Source organism: Geotrypetes seraphini, chromosome 1 (genome assembly GCF_902459505.1).
Source record: "Geotrypetes seraphini chromosome 1, aGeoSer1.1, whole genome shotgun sequence".
Lineage (NCBI taxonomy): Eukaryota > Metazoa > Chordata > Amphibia > Gymnophiona > Dermophiidae > Geotrypetes > Geotrypetes seraphini.
In genome coordinates, this window is record NC_047084.1 from 530,707,340 (window position 1) to 530,734,002 (window position 26,663).

General features: G+C 43.3%; 1 pseudogene; it reads left to right on the plus strand.

Moving 5' to 3' along the window:
- Positions 1 to 24,750, plus strand: part of LOC117369148 — an 82,492-nt pseudogene extending 57,742 nt beyond the window's left edge.
- Positions 24,751 to 26,663: the final 1,913 nt, after the last annotated feature.

Below are 26,663 nucleotides of genomic sequence, written 5' to 3' on the forward strand. Positions count from 1 at the left end.
TTATCATGTGATAACCGCTAATATTTGGAGGTGACAAACTATGTTTAGCGCCAAATCAGCCTGCATAAATAGCAGACCTATCTTTGGCCACTATTAATTTAACTGGCCAGTGCAGAATATTGACTTAGCCAGTTAAGTTAGTGTCAGCCCCTAAAAACTTGTCTATTCAATACTGGTCACCAGTTTTCTGAGCTTTTCATCCAGAAGGATTAGTGTGTGATACGTTTTCTTTACTTAATATCCTCACGGATCTGACTTTTACTATTGGTTTGCTACTTATCTTTGGGACTCCTGATACAGATGATTAAGCCAAAACACCTCTTAACTTCATCCCATGCTCTCTCATTTGCAGAGTTTCCATTCAAATGAAAGAGACTCGACTCATGCGCATTTACCCTACTCCAAATGTTAGCAGCTCCAGTTTGCTGCTTGGCCCCTAGTAATTTATAAAGACACAAATGCACCTATGCACCTATGAACTGCTATATGGAGAGTGATGAGGAAAGAGCAAATATGCTAAATAAATACTTCTGTGTTCATGAAAGAAAATCCTGAAGAACTGCTATTAGCTGGCAAAGTTACACATGAGAATGGAGTGGATATCATGCCATTCATGGAAGAAGTTGTTATGAACAACTTTAAAAATTGAAAGTGGACAAAGCCATGGGAACAGATGGGAACCATCCCAGGATATTGTCAGAGCTTAAAGAGGTTTTGTTGTAGGATTACAATATATTCGGAAAAACCCAAGATGTCCTCTTTAGAGGACTATCTCGGTGTCTGGATTTTAAAAAATTTTCAAACAGGGGAGTCTGTCTCGGTTTAGTCGGCTCTCCTGACTTTACCATCTACCTCCTCCCCCACCATTGCAATTTTGAATCTGGGCAGCTGGCAGCAGGAATGAGGTGGGCCTACTACTATCAGCCTACTCCAGAAGCTGCCTATCTGCAGGTCCTGCCTATGTGGGAGCAGGAAGTTGCTGCGGAGAGGTGGCCTCTGGGGCAGACCTACAGCTGCAGGCTCCCATCATTGCCACTGCTGGCTGCCCAAAGATTCAAAATTTCAGCAGCTGGGGATGAGGTAGGTGAGGGAGTTGAGAACTAGAGAGAGAGGTCATGAGAAGCAACATCTGAAGTTGGAAGAGGGAGGGCTGAAGAACCAACATTGGGAGGGGAGGAGAGGGGGATGGTAAAACAGCATGGAGAGAAGGCAGGAGGGATGGAGAAGCATTATGGAAAGGAGAGAGTGCTGGAGAAAAGAGCATCGAGTAGGGTAGTGCTGGATGGGAGAGGAGAGGCAGAAACAGCAGGAGAGGAGGTTGGAAGGAAAGAGAGAAAAAGAGAGAAAGAAGAAAGAAAGAAACATCTGCAGGAGAGGGGGGTTGAAAGGAGAAAGAGAGAGAGAGGGGGAGGGGTTGGAGGGAGAGAGAGAAAGATAGAGATAGAGAAGCACTAAAAGGGTATAGAGGATGGGAAGGAGGACCAAGAAGATGGATAAAAGGTGGGGAGCATTGGGTAGTATGTGAGTGGGGCTTTGGGTGGAGTATGGGTGAGGCTGTGGGTGGAGTGTGAGTGGGGTCATGTGTCCTCCTTTTTGTCTTCACAAATATGGTATCCCTATTTTGGTGAGTCCTTCCAAAAATTTGTTCAATAAATTTTTGGAGACAGGAGAGTTTCCGTGAGATTGGAGAAGAGCGGGTGTGGTCCCTCTTCACAAAAGTGGTCACAGAGATGAAGTGGGAAACTACAGGCTGGAAAGCCTCACTTTGGTTATTAGAAAAATAAGGGAAGCATTGCTGAAGGAAAGGATAGTGACTTTCCTAGAATCTAATGGGTTACAAGATCTGAGACAACATGGTTTTACTAAAGGTAAGTTGTTGCCAAATGAATCTGCTTAAATTCTTTGATTGGGTAACCAGAGAATTGGATCAAGGCATGTGCTAAATGTAATTTACTTAGATTTCAGCAATGCCTTTCACATGGTTCTTCATAGGAGACTCTTGAATAAACTTGACCGGCTGAAGTTAAGACCCAAAGTGGTGAACTGGATTAAAAACTGGTTGATGGACAGACACCAGAGGGTGGTGGTTAATGGAATTCACACAAAGAAAGGAAAGGTGAGTAGTGGAATGCCTCAAGGATTGATGCTGGGGCTGAATCTGTTCAATATGTCTTTAATAGGTCTTTATCTGCTGTCATTTACTATGTTATTATGTAAAATAGATTGGAAATAGGTATCTACTTGTCTTCACGTATAGAAGACCTGTTGTAAAATCACCCTACAAGTGGAAATCTGTGAGCAGCTTCTTGGAACTGAATAGAGACATGATAAAGAAAGTGGAGAGGGACAGATTCTTCAAACTTTCGAAAACTACAAGAACGAGAGGGCATTCAGAAAAATTGAGAGGGGACAGATTCAGAACAATGCTAGGAAGTTATTCTTCACCCAAAGGGTGGTGGACACCTGGAATGTGCTTCCAGAGGGTGTGATAGGACAGAGTACGCTATTGGGTTTCAAGAAGGGATTAGATGATTTCCTGAAGGAAAAGGGGATAGAAGGGTATAGATAGTGACTTATTATACAGGTCCTGGACCTGATGGGCCACCGTGTGAGCGGACTGCTGGGCACGATGGACCTCCGGTATGATCCAGCTGAGGCACTGCTTCTGTTCTTATGGGCTCGCAAAGAAATTTGCAATGCTTTCACAACTTTTCATGACCAGCTTCCATTTTCATTTCTTATATAAAATAGTGAACGCTAGAAATTGCTCCTTCCCTTTCAACTTCAGATCTCACCACCTTGTGACACTTCTTCTGGTCGTCTTTGTGACTGTTCCAAGCCTCGGTTGTATTCTCGGTTTTGCATACTTTAACACAGGGGTCTCCAAAGTTCCTTCTTTAGGGCCGAATCCAGTCGGGTTTTCAGGATTTCCCCCATGAATGTGCATTGAAAGCAGTGCGTGCACATAGATCTCATGCATATTCATTGGGGAAATCCTGAAAACCTGACTGGATTGCGGCCCTCAAGGAGGGACTTTGGAGACCCCTGCTTTAACACATTTCAGTCATTTAAAAAATAAACTAATCGGTCTCTATACACGTGGTCAAAGCAATGTAAACAACAGAAGATTTTAGAAAAAGATGAAAAGCAATTAAAATAAACTCTTGCTATGAAAGGCTACTAAGAAGTACTGCTCTGCTGTATAGGTGAGACAGATCTCCTTTCCTTTCCTAAATTAAACACAGTGAATTTTTATATAACAGCTTGTAAACCATAATGATTGGTGTCTACTGCCTTCCTTAGAGAAAGCTCATTCTCTTCTTCTTCATTCTTACTTTTTACAATTGGATGCATTTTTGTATTTTTTCCAAAAGCTTCTTTTGGGATTTCAATCGTCAACTAGGAATGTTCTTGCTTTCTTTACCTCCCAGTTCCTCACATTCCAATTTCTCGTTCATCCTATCATTACCTTTCTGTGAGACCAGCACTATTTACAATATTTATATAAAACATTTATGCTCTGCATTTCCCAATGCAAATAAAGAGGGCTCACAATGTTATATAGTAACTGTAGCCACAATAGTACGATATTAGTCTTTAAGAGGGATGAAAATTCCTTTAGCAGTACAGTGGTGCCTCACACAACGAACTTAATTGGTTCCAGGAGCAAGTTTGTTATGTGAAACGTTCGTTATGTGAAACGCGTTTTCCCATAGGAATACATGTAAAAAAAAATAATTCGTTCTGCAGCATAAAATATGCTAAGATGACATAAAAAAAGATAAATTTTTGGTTATTATTTTTATTTAGATACATCTAAAAACATAATTGTTTTTTAAAACAACACACATTTTTTAAATTTAAAGACAGACTAAGTAGAGTCTAATTTTACAGTGAGAGAGGGCAGAGTCTCAGCGGCAAAAACTGGGACTTAACTGTTCATTTTTTTTTTTTCTACCGTGTTTCCCCGATGATAAGGCAGGGCCATCAAATAAGACAGCCCCCCCTTTTTAGAAAAAAATGTAAAATAAGGCACCCCCCCGCAAATAAGCCACCCACCGATACCTGCGCTTACCCGAATCGGGTGGTACGGTGGGTGACTCCGTGTGGTCCCTGGCACCCCCGACACGATCGGGGCAAGAGGGAGCTCAAGCCCTCTTGCCCCCCCGACTCCCCGACACGATCGGGGCAAGAGGGAGCCCAAGCCCTCTTGCCCCCCGACTCCCCGACACGATCGGGGCAAGAGGGAGCCCAAGCCCTCTTGCCCCCCCCGACTCCCCGACACGATCGGGGCAAGAGGGAGCCCAAGCCCTCTTGCCCCCCCGACTCCCCGACACGATCGGGGCAAGAGGGAGCCCAAGCCCTCTTGCCCCGATTCCCCAACTCCCCGACAATATCGGGCCAGGAGGGAGCCCAAGTCCTCCTGGCCACGGCGACTCCCTAACCCCACCCTGCACTACATTACGGGCAGGAGGGATCCCAGGCCCTCCTGCCCTCGACGCAAACCCCCCCTCCCCCCAACGACCGCCCCCCCCCCCAAGAACCTCCGACCGCCCCCCCAGCCGACCCGCGACCCCCCTGGCCGACCCCCACGACACCCCCAACCCCCTTCCCCGTACCTTTCTGTAGTTGGCCGGACAGACGGGAGCCAAACCCGCCTGTCCGGCAGGCAGCCAACGACGGAATGAGGCCGGATTGGCCCATCCGTCCCAAAGCTCCGCCTACTGGTGGGGCCTAAGGCGCCTGGGCCAATCAGAATAGGCCCGGGAGCCTTAGGTCCCTCCTGGGGGCAGGGCCTGAGGCACATGGTCGGGTTGGGCCCATGTGCCTCAGGCCCCGCCCCCAGGAGGGACCTAAGGCTCCCGGGCCTATTCTGATTGGCCCAGGCGCCTTAGGCCCCACCAGTAGGCGGAGCTTTGGGACGGATGGGCCAATCCGGCCTCATTCCGTCGTTGGCTGCCTGCCGGACAGGCGGGTTTGGCTCCCGTCTGTCCGGCCAACTACAGAAAGGTACGGGGAAGGGGGTTGGGGGTGTCGTGGGGGTCGGCCAGGGGGGTCGCGGGTCGGCTGGGGGGCGGTCGGAGGTTCTTGGGGGGGGCGGTCGTTGGGGGGAGGGGGGGTTTGCGTCGAGGGCAGGAGGGCCTGGGATCCCTCCTGCCCGTAATGTAGTGCAGGGTGGGGTTAGGGGGTCGCCGTGGCCAGGAGGACTTGGGCTCCCTCCTGGCCCGATCGTGTCGGGGAGTCGGGGGGGCAAGAGGGCTTGGGCTCCCTCTTGCCCCGATCGTGTCGGGGAGTCGGGGGGGCAAGAGGGCTTGAGCTCCCTCTTGCCCCGATCGTGTCGGGGAGTCGGGGGGGCAAGAGGGCTTGGGCTCCCTCTTGCCCCGATCGTGTCGGGGAGTCGGGGGGGCAAGAGGGCTTGAGCTCCCTCTTGCCCCGATCGTGTCGGGGAGTCGGGGGGGCAAGAGGGCTTGGGCTCCCTCTTGCCCCGATCGTGTCGGGGAGTCGGGGGGGCAAGAGGGCTTGGGCTCCCTCTTGCCCCGATCGTGTCGGGGAGTCGGGGGGGGGCAAGAGGGAGCCAGGCGGAGAGAGGGCAGTTAAGCGCAGTGCCTGCGCGGAAGGATGCAGCTCGGGCGACTTCGTTGTGTGAAACGAAGTTCGTTGTACGAATCAAGACATAAAGTTCGTTGTGCGCAGCGTTCGCTGTGCGAGGCGTCCGTTATGCGAGGCACCACTGTATATTCATTCTGTATTATGTTGCAAACCAAAATGTCTGAGGTTAAACCTTAGCTTTCCCTTGTAATGTTTTGTGGAATAAACATTGGAATACTGAGCATATTAGCCTGGTTTCTGTCAAAATCCTTTCATAGCTTTTGGTTGGGGAGCTAAGTGTGTCTTTCAGGCCTTCTGCGAAGACCTTGTCTAGGCTTATTGAAATGCCTCTAAGGGAACCCCTTCTATTTTATTTTTCATATGAACTTGTAAATTGCTTCTGATGAATTGTTTTCATTGAGATGCCTGTGGAAAAAGATATTGTGTGTCTTTTTATGTCTCTGGTAATAAATTGATCTCTACTGGAACTGCCAGATTGGATTCCTGTAGCTCTACTTCATGGTACCAGCTGTAGTTCTCTATTATGCTTCTCAACTGAGGTCTAATGCAGACAGTGCCAGCCAAAAAGAGGTTTAGACCAACTCTAACCAATAAAAAAGTCTATTATGACAACTGTGTAACCGTGGCCTTTATGAAAACCTTCAAACAGGGTAAAAATTAGAACTAGATGTATAGAATATCATGGTAACTTTCTGGCATGCATCTGCTTCAGTGGAAATAACACTCCCAAAACATCAAAAGTGGCATGAAAACCTTTGGTGCAAAAAAAGAAGGGCAAAGGGCATAAACAGTGAAATGAAGACTCCAAGCGAGGTATTCAGTAGATGCCACCCAAAGTTGAGCACTGGGAAGATCCACACTAAACTAGTGTTTCTGCAAAGAGCACTCTACTCAGAGCATCCTTTGCTGAATGCTAGCTTAGCACCCCCCCGTGCCCTCTTCTCCACAGCCCTGCTCCTTCCATACCCCCTTCCACTCCTTCCCATCCCCATTCCACACTTGCGTTCTCCCTTCCCACTGAACCTCTAAATCTTCACCAGCAAGAGTGCCAGCATGCTCCTTGTGCCAGCGTTGGATTTCCCTCTGATGTCACTTCCTGACCCCCATGACCTGGAAGTGATTTAGAGGAGAACCAAGCTGGTGTGAGCAACAGGCAAGAGAAGTTGCTTGTGCTAGCAAAGATCTACAGAGCAGTGGCGTACCAAGGGGGGGGGCGGGGGGGGCGGTCCGCCCCGGGTACCAAGCCCTGAGGGGGTGCTCCCGGTCCGGTCCAGTTACCCCCCCCTGCGCCGGGTGTCGCGTCTGGAAACAGCCTGCAGCAAGATCGCGATGCCAGAGATCTTTGCCTGCTTCGACTGTTTCCTCCGCCACGGTCCTGCCCCTCCTCTGATGTCAGAGGAGGGGCGGGGCCGCGGCGGAGGAAACAGCCGAAGCAGGCAAAGATCTCTGGCATCGCGCGATCTTGTTGCAGGCTGTTTCCCCAGGGCAGTAGCGTACCAAGGGGGGCGAGGGGGAGGTCCATCCCGGGTGCCGCCTTAGGGGGGGGTGCACAGCTGGCCCGGTCCCTATCGCGCTCCTACCCTCCCAGCGAAAGCAGCATCGGCGCCATTATCGAAAAAGGTAATGGCGCCAGGCCTTGGAGCACCAAGGCAGACCGCTTCTCCCCCCTCCCAGCCGAAACCCCGCTGACCATTCTATCTCTCTCCCCCCCCCAAGTGAACCTTTCTGACCCTCCCAGCGAAAGCAGCAAACCTCCCTCCAGTAGCGTCGGCTTTATCCTCCCTCTGCCGCATCACTGATGACGTCATCAGTAACGCGGCAGAGGGAGGAGAAAGCCGCGAAGGAGGTTTGCTGCTCTCGCTGGGAAGGTCGGAAAGGTTCACGGGGGGGGGGAGATAGGAGGGTCAGCGGGGGTTCGGCTGGGAGGGGGGAGAAGCGGACTGCCTCGGTGCTCCATTACCTTCTTCGGGCAGCAGCAGCGTTTACAATTCGCTGCTGTTGCCGGCTTCAGGCCTTGTTCTCTGCCGGGTCCTGCCTACTTCCAGTTTTCATGAAGACAGGACCCGACAGAGAGGAAGGCCTGAAGCGGGCAACAGCAGTGAATTGTGAATGCTGCTGCTGCCCGATGAAGTTCAGGACATCGGGGAAGGAGCAGGGAGAAATCGGCTGCTGGCTTGGGGGTGAGGGTAGGAAAAGAATCGTGGAAGTGGAGAAATCGGCACGATGGCTTTGTGCAGGCTAGGGGGAGAGAGAAAGAAAGGAAAAAATAAAGAGGGGGGGCCAGGGGGAGAGAGAAAGAAAGGCAGAAAGAAAGAGGGGGACCAAGGGGAGAGAAAGAAAGGCAGAAATAAAGAGGGGGACCAAGGGGAGAGAAAGAAAGGCAGAAATAAAGAGGGGGTCAAGGGGGAGAGAAAGAAAGGCAGAAAGAAAGAGGAGGGCCAGGGGGAGAGAGAAAGAAAGGCAGAAAGAAAGAGGGGGACCAAGGGGAGAGAAAGAAAGGCAGAAATAAAGAGGGGGGTCAAGGGGGAGAGAAAGAAAGGCAGAAAGAAAGAGGGGGGCCAGGAGGAGAGAGAAAGAAAGGCAGAAATAAAGAGGGGAGCCAGGGGGAGAGAGAAAGAAGAAGGATCAGAAGAAGGACCAGAGACTCATGAAATCACCAGACAAAAAAGTAGGAAAAATGATTTTATTTTCAACTTAGTGATCAAAATGTGTCCGTTTTGAAAATTTATATCTGCTGTCTATATTTTGCACTATGGCCCCCTTTTACTAAACCGCAATAGAGTTTTTTAGCGCAGGGAGCCTATGAGCGTCGAGAGCAGCGTGGGGCATTCAGCGCAGCTCCCTACGCTATAAACCGCTATCGCAGTTTAGTAAAAAGGGAGGGGGAATATTTGTCTATTTTTGTATAGTTGTTACTGAGGTGACATTGCATAAAGTCATCTGCCTTGACCTCTTTGAAAACCCGCGGAATATAAATGATAATTAACATTTTCTCTGCGTACAGCGTGCTTTGTGTTTTTAAAATTTTATTGTTGGTAGATCATTTTGACTTGGCCACAAAGGTAAGGGGGAGGGAGGGAGGGGAACTGCTGAAAGACATCTAATAATCCTTGCAGGCTTGACTGCAGGGAATTATTTTTGTAAAATCATGTTTTGTTATGTGACTGGCATTATCTAGACTTTAATTTCTATGAATGAATAGAATGAAAATGATATAAAATTACTTGCTTGTTTTTATGTGCGTGCGCTTAAGGAAAGTGGAGAGAGAGTGGGCTGAGGATGCTGAAGGGAAATGGGGAAGAGAGTGGGGAGAAGACGCTGATTTATAAATTGACAATTGTACAGAATATTGTTTCTTTTTATACTTTAATATAAACAATTCAAGGCTTGTGTGGATGGAATCAGGTGGTTTGCGGGGATGGGGACCGAGCTTACGGGGATTAGTCCAATAAAATTGTATTTTTTTATATCTCATTATTTGTTTTATTTTTATTTGTTAATTTATAAAGTGGTGATTGTTATGTATCAGTTTTTTCAAATTTACATCTACTGTCTTTATATTTTGCACTGTATTAGAGGACATGTGTTACTGTTTTTTGTGGTGTTGCATTGTATCCAGGGTCTGGTTTCTTGGCGGATCAGTTTAACTTTTGTCTACATATTTCTATTTTTAGTTTGTGATTATTCCATTTTGGGCGAGGGTGTATCTCTGTTCTGTGTGTATGAAAAAGACATAGTTTTCAGTTGGCATTGACTACAGGACCAATTGACTGTGCGGGATCTGGCTTGTTTAGTTTTACAATGTATGTGTTGGTGTTCTAGTACTCACTGCAGTGTTTAAGATGCAGCCTTTTCCTAGGTACACTCTTGTGGTGCGATATGTAGATTGGTACTAAAAATCATATTTTTCATATAGATGGGGGGGTGTCAAAAAATGATGGGCCCTGGGTGCCACATACCCTAAGTACACCACTGCCTGCAACTACTCCATATGTACTTCTAATGTCATGACAATTTAGACATAATTTATGTTTTGTTATGTTTGGAATAATGGTTACATATATGAGGTTCAATAAAAGAAAATTTTCACTGCCTGTTTCTATTCTGACCATTTATTCCATTTCATGGTTATTGCAAAAAAAAAAAAAAAAATTTTTTTACATGGGGGGGGGGTGTCAAAAAATGATGGGCCCCGGGTGCCACATACCCTAGGTACGCCACTGCTACAGAGATACAGGGTGGGGGGAGGGATGGAGCGAGCATGGTGTGGTGGAGCAGAGTGGGGCGCAGAGGTGCCAGCACCCACACTGACACAGCACCCAGGGTGGTCCACCCCCCTTACTATGCCACTGCGAGCATCTAATGTAAAAACTAAAGGAACTCTTACTGTTGGTAGTATGTCATTTCCAATCAATACAAAATGCTCATTAAAAATTTTTTCTTCAAGACATATACACTCCAACCAATATTCAATGCTCTTTAACTGGCCAGAAACAGTGTTGACATGTTAAATATTGCTTAACCAGTTACATGCAAATATTCAGAGTGAGATAACAGGTTATTTCCACTGAATATTCCCAGTGAGTGGCTAAAAGTTAACTGGCTATATCACACAATACCCAGTAATTTTCAATGCTGATTGGCTAAGTGTAGAGGCCAAATCAGGCTGCTATACAGTAAAAATAACCGGCCAGCTCTGAATAAATGTTTTAGCTGCCAAAAAAATCTGGATATTCAATGCTGGTCGCTGGAAATGGCTCAGCATTGAATATCCACAGTCAGCGCCAAACTGCAGGTCTTAGCCGGCCTGTCTCCTGTGGTCTGAATATCGGCCCCACTGGGCTTGCAGCCAGAAGTCCATCCTCATTGTGCCTCTGGGCTCTGCTCTTTTCTGTTGTTTTTATTTATCAAAGTAGCACCACCAAGGCAAAAAAAAAAAAAAGATAATTAAAACTAAAAGTCTTTTTTTTTTTCACTCTTTTTTTTAGACACGAGTCCTCTGAAGGCTAACTAATAAATGCCATTAGCATGAGGTAATACAACTCATGGTTAAGCTGCTAATTTGCATCAATTAGGTTGGCATAAATGTTTCCCTGGCCCATTTTCTAAGAAGTGTCTAAATATTAGTAGTTTAGAATTTGGGTAGTATAAAGAAAAAAAAATAAAGGGAATAAAGTGATACCTTTTTTTATTGGATTAACTCAATGCATTTTATGATGAGCTTTCAAAGATAACCCTTCTTCAGATCAAAAATAAGCAAATGTTGACAAATATCAGTATATATATATATATATATATATATATATAAGGGAAACATGAAAGTTCTTCAGGGATAGGAAGAGGGAGGGGTGGGTGGGTGAGCAGGAGACAGAAAGCTGGCAGAGCAGTTTTAAATATCTTTATAGTGGGAAAGAAAGCCCAGATCTCTGTTAAGTCCTGTCTGGTAGGTGTCAAAATACCTTATCGTTTTGATTTCAAAGGTTTTACGTTCTTGGATTGTCTAAATGAAAAAGAAGCAGTAGCTGCACTGGCTTCTCTAACAAGTGGAAGGTGTTTGAAGATATTCTGTCTTACTTTACCCCCCCCCCCCCCCTTTTACAAAGCTCGATAGCGTGGTCTGCTGCGGTAACTGCTACGAAGCCCATATGCCTTTAAAGGGCTTCAGGGCTTTTACCGCATGACAGCCACTTGCGCGGCTTTGTAAAAAAAAAAAAAAAAAAAGGGGGGGGGGAGGATTAGTCTCTTCCAGATTTGCTATTTTTGTGCTTGTGAAGGGGAGCAAGAACTGCTTATGAAGGTAGGGAAAGCAGGCTGTGAGAAGGAGGGATAGGGTTTAAGCAGCGTTCACATTGGATACAATTGCTATCATGGTTTAGACTTGTTCTGTGTGTTTGGATTAGCGGGGTGATGGTCATGTCTTGTATCTGGGACTACCTCAATATAGACAAAAAGAACTGCATCCCTATTATTGACAGGTTCCCCCCTATTTCTCCACATTTCTCCATATTTGAAGATATTGCAGTGGTTGCCATTTATAGTTTTGCAACATGATGTACCATATTAATCTAATATCAATGGGTTTAATAGAATAGTGGATACTTAGGTATTGGATCACTTGGTTGAAATATTAATATTTTTGATTGGTACCCTACTACTTAACAGTATGGAAGATTTATTGACCAAATAAGTGGTTATGCTCCAGAGGCACTCAGGTGTGCCTAGTCCTTCACTTACAAATATAATTTTTCTGAAATGAGGTCCTGCTAATTTTCAATTGCTGAGCTACCCCCTTCTGACACAACTTCTTGATTCTGCCTGGGTGGACTGGGGCAGAGGGACAGCACCAAAGAATCACTGCCATGCTAGTGAATCCCTGCGAATCAAAAATGCATTTTAAAAGGTAGGTGAGGAAGGTGTCAGACAGAGATGGGGAGAAGGGGAAGATCAGCTTGTGGAGGCCCCCTAGAGCCCAGGGCAGCTGCTTTTTGCCTCCCACCCCTTAACACTGGCCCTGAGAGAGACATTACTTGGGAGAGGGTTAGAGTGGGATTTGGAACTACCAATATGTGTGTTGCATTTTGAAGTGTGTGTGTATTTTAACTTAGCATCCTCACAAGACAGAAGGAGCAAATAATGTATGCTGGCTCTTTCTCTGGTCTAATTTTCAAAGTGAAACTATGTATGTGCTTTCACTTTGAAAATCTAGCAGAGTCCACAGAGTGTAAAGTATGTGCATAATTTTCCCTTGGTTGAGCAGTTGTAAAATTACCCCCAGAATGTTAAGCTCAAAATTAGTCTGTTTCATAGGCTGAAATGGGAATTGTGATTAAATAGAAATGCCTGACTGGAATACGTTGACTTTCATTAACTTGAAAAAGGCCATGATGAAAAGATTTTCTTGAGAGCTGTAAAATAAATCTCTCATTAATTTTTATGACTTTCTGATGCCAAGTTGTTGGTAGTTTGCAGTTCTTTTCTCGATAAGAAATAATACAACTGAAAAATAGTTACATTTTCTGCTGTGTAACTTAGGTTTCCTGCAGCTCTTATAAAGCCTTCTCAAATCAAACATCAATATAACTTAATAGTAATAATGTAAATCCTCCTAAAATTACAGAGGCTATCAGCACCTCACATCAAAAAAAACTATAAATCAAGTCCCATATTTCATCTTACATAAGAGGTATTTCTTCAACATTTTCTTAAAACTACTCAAACTAGATTGCTATTGTAAATATATGTTATATGCATATAAATGGAAAGCAGGCAGGAACTACGGGCCAGGAAATGAAGCGTCCCCTCCTGAGGAAGCTATCATCATGAAACTTGAGTCGGGGGGGCCGGCTCAATACACATCACGGCAGTTTAGTTGGGAAATTCTATGCACAGCACGGGCTGGTCGCATTGAAAAATGACTTCACCATGAAGACACATTACAAGATAAGTAACAAACAATGAAGTTATCCTTAATGGACGAACCACCTTATAAATGTAAATTGCTCTAGTAAATAACCAGGTGCCTGACCATATACAGCTTTATAACAGAGCGTCCCAAATTTAAACCAAACCCTGGCCTCAAAAGGCAACCATTGGAGTTGTCTGTAGTATGGAGTAACATGATCCAATTTTTTTAAATCAAAAATTAGACACACAGCTGCATTCTGGATTTTATGCAATCTATACAAATTTGACTGAAGACTTGCCAGATGAACTGAATTACAGTAGTCCAGTACACTAAGTACCAGAGATTGGACCAGTATTCTAAATGCAATGAGACTAAAAAAAGACTTAATCGTACATAACTTGCAAAGAGTGAAGAAAGATTTTTTAACCAAAGCATTTGTTAATGGTTTCATAGCTAAATTGTTATCCAGGTAAACACCCAAAATTTTAATTTCTGGATCGATAGTGTAGTTTATCCCATGATGCATTGGGGAGGAGAAGGCCCATCACTTAGGACTGGTAGGTATGAAGCAGGAGCCTCGGAGCGGACTTCCTTCTTCCAACTTTTAAAAATGGTATGGAGGAGGTTCAGGGGGTGGGGTGGGAGTGTCAGGTGACAGGAGGGAGTGAGCAACCCTCCAGCCATTTTTTTTGGTCGGGGGGCAGTGACTCGGGGGTGCATGGCCTGAAGGTGTTCTGTGTGGCAGGAGGGAATGGGCATCCCTCTTGCCTATTTTGGGGGAGTCGATGGTGTGCAAGGGGGTCATGGCTGGGTGGGAGCATGGCGTGGGGGTATTTGGCCAGGCAGGAGAGAATAGGCATCCCTGCTACCATTTTTGCTGCCATGGGGAGGGGGGTCATTGCGGACGCCCATCAGCATGGGGGGGGGGGTACTTTTTACTTTAATGGGGCAGTTTGTGCGTGTGTAGCACGTACACATCTGTGCCATTAAAAAAAAAAGAAGCCCTAACAGCAGTGACAGGAGGCTGCTTCCCCTGTCACTGCTGTTAGGGCTCTGCGTGTGTCAATCACTCACTGAGCGATTCTGTCGGGTTTGCATGCAAATAATTTGCACCTTCATGCAAATCATTTGCATGCAAACTTGATAGCACATTGATTGCTCCTGGAGAATTGGCCAGAGAATCGGCCAACAGTGATCAAGTCGGTATCTTTAGTGCATCCAGGCCTAAGTTACTACACTTGGCATGTCAATGCTTAAAATCAGTAGCTATCATGCAATATAGCCACTTACCACTAATATTGAGTGAAGATAGCCTTCAATCTCCCACTGAATATTAGCAGTTAGCCTTTAACCGGCCAGTAGCTGTTCCTGGCCAGTTACATGTATATAGTGCTGAATATCAGGCGGTATGTGTTTAAATTATGGCTTTACCCATTTTCCACCTTTACTCTAGCCCAGTATGTGCCTCACATAGATGTATATGCTTTTTTTTTGTCATTGTGCATACTTTTGTGCTTGTAGCACTTATGGTAATTGAAATATGTAAAAATGCCTTTACACAAATCCGTTTCAAAATTACCTCCAAAAATAGGTGCACAGAAAGCATGAGACTTCTTTAAAGTGATCATGCAGGTATTTTCAAGTAGAGTCACAGTTGTGATGTATAGGCATATAGATAGATATACACACACTTACATCTTTTCACAGCAAATGTAAATTTGTGTATGGGTATTTGCATGTTTTTGGGGCTGGTTCTGTGGGCTTATTTTATAAAAGACTCCTATATTGCCTTTAGGCACCTTTTTGAATGTCTCATATAGGTATCCTGTAATAAAATCACCATATCAGTAGACAGAGCCACATGTCTAAGGAAGTCATGGGGATGACTTTGTGGGATCTATACCCCACCCCCTTTACTAAGCCACCACGGCAGAGGTTTCTACTATGGCCCAGTGCTAAATGCTCTGCCGCTCATAAAATTCTTATGAGTATCAAAGCATTTACACTTCTCCCCTCCCCATTCGCGGTTTCACATATTCGCAATTTTTGGGGGAGGGGGAAAAAAAGAAACACCCCCCCCACACAGTTTAGCCTTCCTCCCGGCGTCCCGGCCTTATCTGGTGGTCTAGCGGGCTTTCGGGGCAGGAGCGATCTTCCTACACTCCTGCTCTGTGTAGATCGCCAATAGGAAATGGCTGTGGGGAGTTCCTGTCGTAGTCTCGAGAGACTTGGTCCAGTGATTCCCAGCCCTGTCCTGGAGGACCATCAGTCAGTCAGGTTTACAGGATAGCTTTAATGAACATGTATGGGGCATATCTGCATGCATGTCATCTCCACTATATGCGAATATCACTCATGCATATTCGTTAGGGCTATGCCAAAAACCTGACTGGTCTTTCAGGACAGGGTTAGGAACCATTGTCTTGGCCCAGCTCATGCTCGTGAAAAGAGGCTGTGGAAGCTCTCAGGACTCCATCATAGATCATCCACATGAAAGCTGTAACCCACCCAGAATGGTTGGATACTGATGGTTAAAATTTTTTTAATAAAAATAAAATACTCTAGTGCACAGATAGCTGAATATTTCTATGGCTGACTAGTTGACTGAGGGCCCCTTAAATCAAGCTTTTTTTTAACAACAGCTGGCATGGCAAATGCTCCAACACTCATAGAATGCCTATGAGCATCGGAGCGTGTACTCCTAGCGCAGCTGGATAAAAAAAAAAAAAAGGGGGGGGGGGAATTTGCATTTAAATTATTATTATTTGCTCTCCTTCTAATGAGTTTGATTTTTTTCTAAAGCTGCAAATTCTTTGCCTTGAGAAAATAAATTGGAAACTGTTAAAATTACAAGTACACATTGGAATCAGAGTCACACGGTAACATTAGCAAAAACATTATGAACCACACCACCAGTGTAATCCATTTTCTTATCAGACTGTATGAAAAAAAAAAAAATAGATGAAACACAGCAGGCAAGTGATAGCAGTAAAAGTTAATGAGCAAAATAGTTCCATGCGAAATGAGAGCTATATAGACTCAGTCAGACGACGACAGTTTAATACTATACCTAACCAAGGTAAAAGTCTCTAACAAGGCAAATTTATTTTTTACCTCTCAGACTGTCAACAAGCTTATCATGCAATGGATTTTTGAACTACATAGATATGGACTTGTGTTTCAAAACCTGACTTGCTTGCAACTTGTGATATTTTTTTTAACAGGAGGAATGTAATAATAATCTAATGATATTTTATATGAGCTTCTCAGATCACATCTGTTACTTTTTCAGAGAACATCACATGTTTTTGCGTGCGTGTGTGAAGGGGGTTAGGACCTCTGTGGTTGGAAAAACGAATGTATCCGTTAAGAATTGTTATGTTTTTCTGATCAAAGGTGTCATTGCCTACAAGGAATTCCTGTAGGCAGCTTAATCCTTTAGTGCTAGTATTGTAAGGCTACCACTAGGGGGCTTTAGCTGTTATTTTTGAACCTGGGTGCACAGGATCAAAAGCAATAGGGAATGTATCTGTTCCATTCACCCCTCTATCTACCAGTTAAACCCCTGGTAGATGCCGAGGATGGGATTCAGGAGGAGGGAGGCTATTTGTAGATATTTCTGGGCCAGAAACCCAGAGCCCTTCCCGGTAGTGTGCTTAGGTTCTATCTACTGGAGCCTCCGTCAAAGCTTACTCCAGCCCATCTTAACCATCCCAGCCATTAAAGCCCTCCCCAGCCAATCCTCAACTGAATGCCCATATACAGGACACGGACTGTGCAAGCCTGCCCCATACTGGCTTTAGTTCCTTCATTGTACACCCATTATTTTCTGATTAGAGATTCTCTGTGTTCATCCCATGCGTGTTTGAACTCTGTCACCGTTTTCTTCTCTACCACCTCCCTCGGTAGCACGCATTAACCGCCCTCTCCGTAAAGAAGAATTTCCTACTACCCCTCAACCTCAAATTATGGGGAAGGGAAGAAAATGAGAGAGTTGCTGGATTAGAGAGAGAGCCTGGATCAAGGGAAAGAGAGGGGAAGAGACACTGGACTCAGGGAGGAGCAAGAAAGGATAGGTAGCACCAAAGTGGGGGGTATGGGTGGAAGGGAAGATAGAGGGAAAGAAAAGGTACACAAAGAAGAGATGCTGGCCATGGAGAGAGCATGGGCATAGGGATAAGAACATAAGAATTGCTGCTGCTGGATCAGACCAGTGGTCCATCGTGCCCAGAAGTCCACTCCAGCGGTGGCCCTTAGGTCAAAGGCCAGTACCCTAAAGAAGGGCAATGCTGGATAGAGTATATAATGACACAGAGGTGAAATACTAGGAAAGGGATACCGAGGAGGATAGGGACATCTTATCCAGAATACCTCAGCTCAGCTAATCTACAATATTTAAAAATTTGATAGTATTTCTAACTAAATTGCATTGGCAATACCTTTTCTAACTAAATTGCATTGGCTCCCAATACGAGAATGGATCCTTTTTAAATCACCCTGTTTAGTGTTCCAAACTTTTCATGGGCTTACCTCAGAATTAGGCATTCATCTCAAATGAAAAACCAACTGTTACATTATCCGCCTGCCTCTAGTGGGGTTTGTTCCATGAGAATCTTTAAAACAATATTTTCTTCCTTTGTGATTTCCTTTTGGAATTTACTGCCTTCGTTTACTAGACTGGAGTCAAATTATATGTCATTTTGCAAGAAACTGAAGACTTTCTGTTTGATAAACTTTGATGAGGTTATTTTGACTTGTCATAATTCTAGTGATGGTGTTTTGTAAATTATGGATTATGATTTTTGTTTGTTTTAATTTTGTAGACCACATTGGACCCTAAAAGAATGATACAGCGGATTAATAAGTGCTACATTGATACTGACATTGATATTGATATAGTGATAGTGATAGCACAGGTCCATCCTAATTACCATATGCTAAATCCCATGCTAAGTGCTTAGCACAGTTTACTAAGGGGGCTCCTTTTACTAAGGTGCACTAGCAGTTTGAGCGCACACTACAATGCTGCACGCTAGACGCTAACACCTCCATAGAGCTTGCGTTAGTATTTTTTGTTTAGCACGGGGCTTGCATATGCTAATCACGCTAGCGCACCTTAGTAAAAGAAACCCCAAATATTCCCTATAGAGGTCTATGCAGAAATCTTCTTGCAACAATACACCAAAATCATCCTCCAGAGGAACTATAGCAGAAATAAAACAGGGTAGGGAACATGTAACCAGAGAGGAGAGTCAAGCCGAGGCAAAACGAAAGGGGTCATTTAACAATTTGGAAAACAATTTTGTCAAATTACAAAAACAATTATAGGAAATATGATCCATGCCAAAATAAATCAAAGAGGACTTACATAAGTGTTTGTTTTTATTTAGATATTTACTTTTAAATATGAATAACAGTTTCAGTTTCAATAAATGTGTGCCTGCTAAATTATATTAAAGAGTAACAGTTTTAGTTCATATTAACATATTTGGATATAAAGGAAAAAAAATAGGACTGGATAAGAAGAAAGACTTGATGGAAGGACATCAACATGGATGGAAGTTGAGTGGGTAATGGCAGATCTAAATGAAGGTTATTAAATACCAGTCAACCACAAATGAAGGGTTAAGGTGCCTGACATTTCTGCCACCCTGTCAAAGGTTCTTTCATATGTTCTTCCAGATGGCAGAAATATTCTACAAAGAGCTCTGAACCAGTTTCCTCTGAGTCTTAACTACAAAGAATCATTTACAGAGATCTTAAAAGCCTCAATAAAATTCATACAAAACTCTGCCATATGTGCAACCAGAATTTATTTTGCACAATATTTTGTGGTGAGCATTTTAAAAATAATGTCATATTTCTATGTCAATAGTAAAATTTTGCTAAATAAAAAATCATTTTGCCCTACAGTTTTCAAAAGACTTTCTTGTGACTCTTTTGCCCAGTTCTTAAATATGGATCGCTCATTTTTTAAAATTATTTATAATTTTGAAATATAACAAAAAGCATAACATGGGGAATGTGTGCTCCTCCTCTGCTCCTGCCCCATTGCTGCCACGGTGCCCCATTGCCAACCTGGTAGTTTCAAAGGGTTCTAGTGGAAAAATAACAAGCAATTGTCCTTATTTTGCAGATTGGTCCATAGCAGTACTGCCATGAGATTAGTGCTAAGAGTCAAAACTGCCATTTTTTTTAACCCAAGTGGCAATGGAGCAGAAACAGAGAGCGACTGTTCCATATACTAAACTATCAGGAAATTTGGTAAATGCAAAGGGGGTCAAGGGTGGTGGTGGTGGGGAGGGGGAGCTTGTTGGTTTTAGGGTTGGTTTGCTGATTAGGGGCAAGTTACTGACATTTAATTGTTAGTGCTGGGATTCACATCACATCTGTTGATAGCTAACACCAGTTCCATCTGCTGATGCATGTCATGCAAATTTAGGCTGTAATTGCCTGCCCTGGTAACTTCAGGGCAGATACTTGCCATGCCCTCTGCATTTTGTACGAAGACTTTGCAATCAGTGCACCTTAAGTTTTGCACTTAAGGTACTGTAAGTGCAAAAATCTTACATGCTAGCAAACATCCCCCTATATCTGTCTAACTTAAAGGATTAAACCCAGTAGTAATATGTGTAATACTTTTAACTTTTTAAGCTTTTTTTAATGGATCCCCAGACGGCTGGTGTAAGAAATGAAACACTCTTGTAATGTTATAAGCCAGCAGATAAGTGCATTTTTAATTATTTCAAGAAACACACAAATTATTAAAATATGAAATTAAATATGAAAGTTTTGGAACCTGTGAAGAGTCAGGCTGCCGAAGCAGAAAAACCCCAGTGTTTCATTTCTTACACCAGTCATCTGAGGATCCATTAGAAAAGCTAAAATAGTTGGAGTATTACACACATTATTACTGCATATGGGTTTGATCTTTTTATTGATGTGACACCTAGACCTTTAATAGAATAACGTCGAAGGAGGAGCACATCCCTCCTATTGTACTTATCATTTTATGTTTTTATCCTATCACAGATTGTATTTCACCCCCTCTCCACATATGTCTATACATTCTGCTTTTGTCTATTTCCTAATTTGTGATACCCTGGAAATTTTAAAATTTTATACATTTTTTCCAGATGATTTCTACCCACATTCAGAAAGGGTGGGAGGGAGGGTGGGGGAGTAAAGTACTTTGTTTAATATTTGTTCGAAGATAAGTGCTGTTATATGTTTTATCTGATTGTATATTTGTTTGCACTTTGTATAAGTTCTGAAAATGAATAAAGATTTACAAAAAAAAAAAAAATATATATATATATATATATTTTTTTTTTCATTGTACACCGCTTAGATAATTTAAGCGGTATTTCAAATTTTAAATAAACTTGGACATTTTTCATCAATAGCCACATTTAAGTATTAACTTAAAGGATTTGCATATTAACATGAAAAAATATAATATTTCAAAGAAGTGGATGCATGTAAGTAATACATAGCTGCTACCCCAACAGGTAGCATGCAGAACTGCTTCAGTACAATTAAGGAATATAGAGGTCCTTTTATTAAGGTGCGCTAACTGATTTAGCACATGCTAAAGATTAGTGCGCGGAAAATGCTAAGACATCCATTATATTCCTATGGGCATCTTAGCATTTAGCGTGTGCTAATTCGGTTAGCGTACCTTAATAAAAAGCCCCCATAATCAATAGTTATTCTGATATATCCTGTATAAAACTATTACTAAGAAGAAAATGTACTAATCAAACAATATTTATTTATTTAATTGAGTATTTATATCCTGCCTAAACCAAGGTGGGTTATAACTTTACAGGTCTAGCCAAATGGTTAGCACAGTGGGCTACATACTTGAGGAACTATTCAATTACCCTTGGTTCATGACCTTGGGCAAGTCACTTAACCCTCAATTGTCCCAGATACAAAAACTTAGATTATGAGCCCACTAGGTTTGTAGAAAGTACCTGCTTATAGTAAATGCAAACCACTTTGGTTGTACCACAGAAAGGCAGAACATCAAATCCATGACACTTTATTTAAAACAGTACCTAAACAAAACACAATATGAAAATCACTAACCTTTTATCCTGAGTCAAAGAGCAGCATAACAAATGATAATGGTATTGTCTACTGAATATTTATTAAAAATTAGTTTACTCAAAACAGAAGTACCAAAGGCATGCTTAGCAGCCAACAGATTACAAGAGATCTTTAACATATTATTAACAGCCTGACATGTTTTGACATACAGTCTGCATTAGTGGCAAGACTTGCAATGATATTAACCAGGCACTAGTAAATAGCAAAAGCAGAGGCACCTAGAGAATAAGAACACAGACAAAAAAGGGAGAAGAGGCAGAGGACATAAAACTTTATTAAATCCAAATTAGAAATGCAGTCTACCACTTGGTCCTTAAGTAAAAAAAATCATCATTTCTGTGAATGTTAAAAAAAAGCAGAGGCAAAAACAAGCCAAACCTTAAAGGAACCCTCAAAACAAGTGTTTCATTTTAAATGCCTTGATGCATTTGGTTTGGTTGGCTGCTTTACAATGACAAAAGTACATGAGCTTCCTGCTTCTGATGTACCTTAAAATGTTGTTACTCTGAGGGCTCCTTTTAGGTGCACTAGTGTTTTTAACACACGCGCCGGATTAGCTCTTTCCAGTTCTCCTCAGTTTTGCCTTTTTTCCATTTCCTGAATGAATTCTTCTTAACACCTATCACTTTCTTCACTTCTATGGTTATCCATGCTGGGTCTTTTGTTCAATTCTTTTTGCACCCTTTTCTGAATCTTGGGATATGCAGGTTTTGCGCCTCGATCACCGTGTCCTTGAATATAGACCAGGCTTGTTCTTCAGACTGCCATTTCTTTGAGGTGTTCCTAATTTTCTTCCTTACCATTACTCTCATCGCTTTGTAGTCTCCTTTCTTGAAATTAAAAGTTTTCGCTATGGTTCTTTTTCCCTTCGGCATTCCTACTTCAACTTTGAACATTATCATGTTGTGATCGCTGTTTCCCAACGGTCCTGCTACTTCCACTTCCTTCGCAGGTCCCCCTAGCCCAGGGGTCTCAAAGTCCCTCCTTGAGGGCCACAATCCAGTCGGGTTTTCAGGATTTCCCCAATAAATATGCATGAGATCTATGTGCATGCACTGCTTTCAATGCATATTCATTGGGGAAATCCTGAAAACCCGACTGGATTGCGGCCCTCAAGGAGGGAATTTGAGATCCCTGTCTAGCCCATTTAGGATTAGGTCCAGAGTGGCATTCCCTCTCGGCGGTTCTCTAATAAGTTGATCCATGAAGCAATCCTGAATAGCCTCCAGGAATCCGATCTCTCTGGTGCCTTTTGAGCTTCCAAGACTCCAATCTATCCCGGGATAGATGAAGTCTCCCATAATAATCATGTTACCGCTTTTGCATTTTCGCTTCATCTCGGCTTCCATTTCTTCATCAATAGCTTCGGTTTGCCCAGGTGGATGATAGTACAGGCCCATCTTTATCTCGGACCCTTTCTTTCCTGGTATTGTGACAGTTCTGTTGCTCACACTCGTTCCCTTTGATTCCCTCGCTTACCCTCCCATGCACTGCCTCCTTGAAATGCAAATCTATCTCATGCATATTTATTGTGGATATCCTGAAAACCCTGACCTGGCTCCAGCTCTCGAGGACCGGAATTGCCTACTCCTGAATTAGAGTATAAAAGGAATACATTTGATACAAGTTATCAAGGTGTGGTAAAAGATGAGATTTTATTGCACTTTGATTGACTCCTAAGGTAAATGAATAATGTGCTTGCGAGCTTGAAGGGCACCCTCCAATCACTCCTTGTATCCCCCTGATTATTTCTCAGTATCCCATCAAATCAACCTCTCCTACCTCCCAAGGAGCTCCACCATGGTTAAGTACATACCATGTTAGTCCCTGATGATCCAGTGGTCATCGGGCAGGAATAATCTCCAGTCACTCCTGCCCTGATGGCACCTTCCTCAAAATGACACCCCCTAATGTTAGTCTTGCATAGCTATTACTAGGGGGTCATGTTCCTTATAAGTAATAGCTGTATAGTGCATTTTGAGGGAAAGACTGGTCAAGCAGGAATAAAGGGAAATTACTCTTGTCTGGCAACTACTAGACCAACAGGTAAAGGCCCTGAGGAGGGGAAATAGAGGGGAGCTTCAGGGTCTTCGACCCTTGGGAGGGCTCAATGGGGGAACTTGAATTTGTGGGGCAGCTGGAATCAGGGGAGAAAAGGTTCAAGAAGCCTTGTGGCCCCTTTCACATCAGACCTGGTTGACTCAGGTCATGACTTTGTGGTTATTTTACAATGATTTCTGCAATTTGCATTATGGTATTTGCATAGCAATGAACTGCTTTACATGCATTTGCTTGTTTTGAATCTCATTACTATGTAGTCTGAGGCTATTTAAATATCACCACAGTCAATTAAGAAAAGGGGGGAAAGGGACTTCCATACTGCCTTTTTGTGGCTATACATTCAAAGCAGTTTACATAAATGCAGGTACTTATTTTGTACCCAGGGCAATGGAAGATTAAGTGACTTCCCCAGGGACACCAGGAACAGTGCTGAGATTTGATCCCACAACCTCAAAGTACTAGGGCAACAGCTCTACCACTAGATCACTTGTCTTTTAGGTCATGCTAGGGGGCAAAGAATGCAACATAAAGCCCTAATGGAACTTGATAACTCCCCCCCCCCAACACACTTAAGAACGATATAGATTGAGGTTGATTTTCTTATGTTAGAAATACTATATATTTTACTATGAACATTATCAACTAATCTTGTAATTACTGAATCATTTATTTACTGTCATATTTCAAAAGTTTTTGTCAATGCTTAACTACATTTATCCTGCCTTCTGTTTCATGATTCTATTAACTCAACTTTCTTCCCCTGTGCCTTAAGACTTCTGTTAGTTTAAGGACTGCTTTCTTAATTTTTAACTCAGGACTTGATTAACTAGGTCTTCCTACCCCTCCTACCTCCATTTCCTGGCTTCAGAGAGAACAAAAATTAAAGGCGATTGTTAAATTACGCAATAACTGGAACATATACAGTATGTACTCATACATTGCCTGTTTGATAGTTCGGCCACGCACAGTGCAGTGCTCAGTCTTTAGTCATGCGGCAGCCAAGAGGTCAGAAACGTGGATGCTCCATTGCAAGACTGTACCATCGAAGATCAACATGCAGTAGTGCGCTTTCTTTGGGCAGAGGGAGTGAAACCTGTGGAAATTCACCATCGGATGTTGACTCATTATGGAAATAGCACCATGAATCAATTAAAGGTTTATGAGTGGGTAAAAAGGTTTAAAATGGGAAGAACAGATGTAACTGACAAAGGTTTGTTCTGATCTCCCATCTACATTGTGCACACAATAACTCATTGACAACTTGGATGACTTGATTAGAGAAGACCAATGGATAACGATGTTTCAATTGGGTGAAAATCTGGATATTAGCTATGGCTCTGCATTTGCCATAATGCATGATGATTTGGGGATACAGGAAAGTCTGCGCACAATGGGATCCCCTTACTGATCTGCACAAGAAACAGCATACGGAGGTTGCGACTAAGTTCCTGAGAAAGTATGAAGATGATCCGAGTATTCTGGAGAGAATTGTCACCAGCGATGAGACATGGGTGTATCACTGTGACCCAGAGAACAATAGACAAAGCATGATGAAGTAAAGGAAACGGTGCTTACCTGACTTTGGGAGTAGTTGAAAAACTTCTCTGCAGGAATGCAGAAGCTAGTTGAATTAATACAACAAATGCTTCAACCTGCATGGGGACTATGTGGGAAAGTGATATGTCAGTTGCTCACAGTTACTTCTCTTAAAACCATTAAATATATTTTGCCTTACCCTCCTACTTAGTAAACAAGGAGATCCCTGGTCCCAGCTCTGGCCCTTTAAGGCTTCAAATGTTTTGGGGTTTTTTCAGCCTATTTATTGAAGTTATTCTGGAAACCAGATTTGTTTGGGATCTTCAAGAACTGGGTTGGGAATTACGGTGTCAGGTCAAAAGCGCGCCGGGACAAAGGTGCGCCCAGACAATTGAGTGCAGTGCGTGCCACCGCGCCGCTCTAAATTACTGTTTTTAGCACTCTGACGGGGGGCGTGGGGGGGAACCTCCCACTTTACTTAATAGACATTGTGCCGCATTGTGGGGGCGTTGTGGGGGGTGTGGGGGGTTCTAACCCCCCACATTTTACTGAAAACTTCACTTTTTCCCTGTTTTTAGGGAAAAAGTTCAGTTTACAGTAAAATGTGGAGGGTTACAACCCCCCCAAACCCCCCATAATGCTGGCGCGATGTCTATTAAGTAAACTGGGGGGGTTCCCCAACAAAAACCCCCGTCGGAGCCCCTAAAAACTGTAATTTAGAGCGGTGCGGCGGCGCGCGCTGCGCTCAATTGTCGGCGCGCGCTTTTGTCTTTCGCGCCATTGTCTATGAACCGGAATTACTGACCTAATTCTTACCTCTCCAAAAACTTGTTTTCCGTGTCTAGTTGAGGGAAAGGATATATGTGATATACAGTATGGAACATTAATGTGAGAGGGATGACAATAATATTGTAATAATGCTGTGATGATTGATAGGTGGATGTCATTGAAGGGAGGAGGAGTTTTGGAATAAAATGGGTTTCCATTTTGCCCAACCCCCCATCAGGATCCATGGAGAGAGGGGTACAATAAGCAGGGGATGTTGTGTTAAAAGAGATCTCTCGTGAAAGAGCAGTGGTTAAGGGAGGAGTTCCAGGGGAGGGAAAGAATAACCAGCCTCCCCTCCCCCCCCCCCCCCCCGAGAGTAAAACAGAGGAGAGATCTGTTGGAGGATGGAGGTGGGTGAGAGGAACCGCATTTCCAGTGGAGAAGGACAAACACCCATTGGGAGCAGTGCACAGTATTCAGCATGCTGGCCTGCACTATAAACCACTTCTGTGGTTTTGTAAAAGGGGGGAGTGGGGTTACTTATTATAGAACTAAAATATAAAGTCAGGGAATCAAGAGAAGGGGAAACTTCCTGAGAAGATTTTTTAATAACAAGTAATATCAGTTACCTGCATTATTCTGGCTTGGATCAAAAGGCAAGGAGGAGAAAAAAATAACAGGCATGACGTACAAATGAAAATTATGTTTCTGATAATAAAACTACCTGAAAGAGCAATTGACACCCAAGCATTTCCTGTTAAGAGCAAAAGACAACAGTGGTTTTTTTCCTTTGGTTGAACTATAATTTATGCAACGTCTGATGTAAATAACCAGATGGCAACCAAGTGTGTTCTATACATGTTGTCACTCAAAAATGTTTTCCCTACATCTTGGCTGCCAGGGAATGCCAATGCTAGCATAAATATGCCATTGATAAGTTGTCAGTTTGCCCTACTAATGACGGCAACTGAGACTGAGACTATCGAAAATAATTGCAAAGATTTCCTAAATAATAATCGCCTATTTTAAACTTTTTCGTTCATTAGGGGAATGGTCTCTTTGAAATTAAAGTATAGGACCATGCATTTCTTTTGTATTATTTCAAAATCCAAGTGCAGCCTGTACAAAAGAACTTTAATTTTTTTTTCTACTTGTAAACTCTGTATTT